Source organism: Arachis stenosperma, chromosome 6 (assembly GCF_014773155.1).
Source record: "Arachis stenosperma cultivar V10309 chromosome 6, arast.V10309.gnm1.PFL2, whole genome shotgun sequence".
In the NCBI taxonomy this organism is placed as follows: Eukaryota; Viridiplantae; Streptophyta; class Magnoliopsida; order Fabales; family Fabaceae; genus Arachis; species Arachis stenosperma.
In genome coordinates this window covers 33,823,016-33,827,989 of record NC_080382.1, presented here as the reverse complement: position 1 = coordinate 33,827,989, position 4,974 = coordinate 33,823,016, and positions in this window count along the sequence as shown.

The window sequence follows — 4,974 nt, the reverse complement described above, 5'->3', positions numbered from 1 at the left end:
AGTTCATCAACTTGGACAGTGCTATCTAGTTACAGAGGCATTCCACCAGAATGAGGAACAAAATCATTGTCAAGTGAATCCGATTCAACCTATAGCTATTGAGGCTATTGAAGCATCAATCTCCTTCATGTTTTGCAAATTGCACTTTTATTTTCAATGTATATCTTTCTGTAATTTCTTGAGTAGTAAAAGGCTGAAACAGAGAGTTTATGAAAAAGCCAAAGAGTGATAAAAGGCTAAGTGATACACTTGAGTGAAAAGCCTAGAGTATTTCAGATTTCTTTAGGTTGTTTATTGTGTCTTGTATCTTGTACCTGAGAGGTACTCCTTTCTTAGTTGGGTTAGCACTAAGAGTGAAGAGTTAGGTATTAGCATAACCAAGTCAAGTTAGGTTAGAACTTGAAAGGGAAATGATTGTGTCAATCCTGTGGTATTGGTGTATGTAATACTTTGAACTTGATTTCCTGCATCACAATCTTCCAAAATACTTTGAACCAAGTTAGTATCACAAAATATAACATATATGGACTCCTCTATTATTCTAGCATCTTGATGATAAACTCTATAAGCTTTTTTAGTTGTGGAATATCCTACAAATAAACATTCATATGCATTTGAATCAAATTTACCCAAGTTTTCTTTGTTATTTAAGACAAAATATTTACATCCAAAGATATGTAAATATTTCAAGTTTGGTAGGTGACATTTCCAAAGATCATAAGGAGTTTTCTTCAAGAATTTCCTTATGATACCTCTATTCAAAATGTGGCAAGCAGTGTTAACCGCTTCAGCCCAAAGGAATTTTGAAACATTACTCTCACAAAGCATAGCTCTTGTCATTTCTTGAATACTTTTGTTTCTTCTTTTCACCACACCATTTCGTTGTGGTGTCCTTGGACAAGAGAAGTTGTGTGATACTCTAAATTCTTCATAAAAGGATTCAAATAAATGATTTTCAAATTCAGTTCCATAATCACTTCTTATTGAGGTGATTTTTAAATCCTTTTCATTTTGAACTTTCTTGCTAAAAATTTCAAATGCCAAAAAGGATTCATTTTTGTGTGCAAGAAATAAAACCCAATCAAACCTAGAGTAGTCATCCACAATTACTAACCCATAGTGTTTACCACCTAAGTTTTGAGTTCTTGTTGGACCAAATAAATCAATATGTAGCAATTCAAGTGGTCTTTTAGTAGAGATGTCTTCCTTTGATTTAAATGAATTCTTAGTTTGTTTTTCTATTTGACAAGCCTCACAAGTGATGTCATTGTCAAATTTAATCAAAGGTAAACCTCTTACTAAACCTTTTTTTGACAAGCTTGTTTATTTAAAACATGCTTGCATGGCCCAATCTCTTGTGCCATAGCCACTTTTCAGATTCTTTAGAATGAAAACAAGCTATATTTTGATCTTTTAGCTCATCAAGAGTAAGTCTATACACATTATTACAATGCTTAGCAATAAATAGTATTTCATTTGTCTTTTCATGCACAACACATCATTCCAATCTTTTGAAAGTTACCAAATAACCCAAATCACACAATTGACTTATACTAAAAAAATTATGCTTCAAGTCATTTACCAAAAAGACATCATCAATGAAAGTAGAATGATTATTATCTACTTTTCCAATAGCCACAATTTTACTTTTTTCATCATCTCCAAAGGTCACAAAACCTCCATTATACTTGTTGAGTTTGATGAAGAAGGTTGACCTTCCAGTCATGTGCCTTGAGCATCCATTGTCCAAGTACCACATATCCCTTTTGTTCTTTGATGCTAGGCAAATTTGCATTAAAACTTCAAGTGACCTTAGGTATCCAAATTAATTTAGATCCTTTAAAGTTAATCCACCTTGGTTGTCCAAGTGCATTGAAATCACAGACAACATTGTAAATTTGGTTTCCTGCTATTCTTTTTTCAATGAAGCATTGTGAGTATGAGTGACCAAATTTCTTACAATTAAAATAATGATTTCCTGATGCTTGTTACTAAAATTGACGAGAGTTATGATGCTGGAAATGATTAAAGGACTGAGTTTTTCTGGTTTTTGGAAGAAGTACATTTCTTTTGACAAAATGCCTTTTGTTGTGATTATTCCATTTTGCAAAAGTATTCAAACTAGAATTTTTTAACGCATTTGGGCCTTTTGAAGGAGAGATTTTGTTGTTAAAAGATGGATTTTTAAAAATAATCTCATTGGTTGAAATATAGCCCAGACCCGATTTGTTTAATATAGGTTCAGTTTTTGGAGATGATTCAGTTTCCTCAAAATAAGAGTTTTCAAATTCTTCTTCATAGGTAGGAATAAATCCCAAACCAGATTTGCTGATAGTATGTTTTGTTTTTGAAGAAGAGGCTATGAATTTTGTGGAGGAGTTATCTAAAACTGCATCATCTTTTGTCACATATCCTAAACCAGATTTTTCAAACAATGGTCTTTGATTTGCAAGTAATTTGTCCAAGTTGTTAGAACTTTGAGCAAATTTTTTTAAATCACCATTCAGTCTTTTAATCATTTTATTTAATCTTTCATTTTCAGTAATAAGCTCTTCAGAAGGGTCCACAATGTGCTTTCCTTTTAGTTTTTCAAGTTTAGATTTTAGAAATCTGTTTTCTTCAATAATATCCAAAGCACATTCGGTTTTCTTCACTTTTTCTTTCAAAAAATCATTTTTAACTTTCAACATTTCTTTTTCAGATTTACATTTAGTGTATTTTTCCAGCAGTTTTGCAGAATTTAGTGTGAGATAATTAATTATAACATGTAAATCATCTATGGACAAGTCATAGTAATTTACCTCATCAAGTTGATCATCACCAGTCATGAAGCAGATTTTATCTTCACTTTCGGAGTCTTCTTCCTCATCCGAATCCTTCTCAAGATCCTTCCAAGATGCCATGAACACTGTATTTTTTTTTCTTTCTTCCCTTTGTCTTTCTTCTTGAGTTTCGGACAGTTGTACTTGAGATGTCCAGCTTCCTTACAGTGGTGACAAGTCACCTTTCTCATTTCCTTCTTGTACTCTTTTGAGCTTGACTCTTTGTACTTGCCTTTGTTCCTCATTATCCTTCTGAGTCTCCTAGCAAAAAATACAAGTTCATCATCTGAAAAGTGACGTGGCAGAAATTGGCAGATTAAGAATTATTAAGAAAAATGGCATTGCAAGTACAGTTCTTAACCAGCAAAAATTCACTTGTCAATTTAGAAAAGAGTTGTCACAAATTTTATAAATAAAATACTGGGAGTATGAGTCCCAGGTCATCTCCCAACGAGTTGCAGGAAGATGTGCTATTTTACTAATCAGAGGTTTTTCAAAATGGTTTTGAGTTTGATAAACATGAAATTAAATTAGAGAATTTATGTAATTTAAATAAAAATCTTGACCGGGAGAAGATTAATCGGAAGTTCTATTCTTGCTGGAATTTTCCCAAAATCAATTAATAATTAGTAGTTGTTTCTGCTTAGTTAACCCTAAACGAATGAAGGAAAGTCAAGTTAAAAGTCAACTTCTATTCACAAGTCCTAATCCTCTCCTTTGGGAAGGATTAGAGTTAGTGACTAACAAGCCAACCAACAACAAACCAATTACAATTGAACTCTTGAGTATTCCAACTCAAGGTTCTCCTTTTAATCAACTCCCAATCAAGTTGGGAAACTACTCCATTATCATAAATGTTGACTTCACAAAATTAATAGGAAAAATAAAAAGAGATATGATAAACAATAATCAAAGAGATTAATTAAAAATAAAAATAGTCTTGTATTAATAAACTCTAAAAATAATCCAATGTTAACTCTGGCCAAATTAAGAATATGGAAGAGTAAATAAAAAGTAGATAAACAAACTAGAATGACCAGTTCCGAAGGTAGACTCTTCTCAATAACCAAAGCCAAAATATGCAAATCCTAAATTATGAATGTAAAAGAAAAACCTAAAGGAGGAGTAAAAATCATATCTAAAACTAGAAATTATGCGGAATGATTGTTCTCCCTTGTCTCTGCATGTTCCGTGGCTCTAATCTGCGTTTTTGCACCGAAAATCGGGTTAAAACGCAGCCCAGAATCCAAGCCAGCGACTTCTGTAATTCTGCAGGTCGCACACGTCACGCGACCGCGTCGTCCACGCGTTCGGATCACTCAGCGTTTTCCGTGCCATGCGTGCGCATCGTCCACGCATTCGCATCACTTGTGTAGCTTGCCAATCCACACGTTCGCGTCAGGCACGCGTTTGTGTCACTGTGAATTTTTTCATTTCGCGCGGTCGCGTGAACCATGCGGCTGTGTCACTTTCCGCTGGTCATCTCCTCAATTTCTTGTGTTCCTTCCATTTTTGTAAGCTTCCTCTCCATTCTCTAAGTCATTCCTGCCCTATGAAGCCTGAAACACTTAACACACAAATCACGGCATCGAATGGTATAAAGGAGAATAAGAATATACAATTAAAAGATCTTTAGGAAGCAAGTTTTCAATCATAGAATAATTTTGGGAAGGAATTGTAAATACATGCAAATCATATGAATAAGTGGGTGATGACTTGATAAAACCACTCAATTAAACACAATATAGATCATAAAATAATGGTTTATCAACCTCCCCACACTTAAACATTAGCATGTCCTCATGCTTAGTTGAAGGAGATAAATATGAATGAATTGGGACATGTAAGACTCATGCAATGCAATGCAACCTATATATATGAATGCAACTATATGATCTTGTCTATCTGATTAAAAATAAATAAGTTCTCTAAGACAAAACATTGAGCAGATTCCACTAGTTCAAATCATACAGTAAAAGCGGGTAAATTTGTAAGAAGACAGCTCGTGAAAGTAGGAATCATAGAATCAAGCATTGAACCCTCACTGATGGTGTGTGTGCACTCTAATCTCTCTAGTGTATAGGGTAATCACTCTATCCTTCTCTAATCATGCTTTCTAATTTTTTTTGTTTTTCACTTAACCAATCAACAA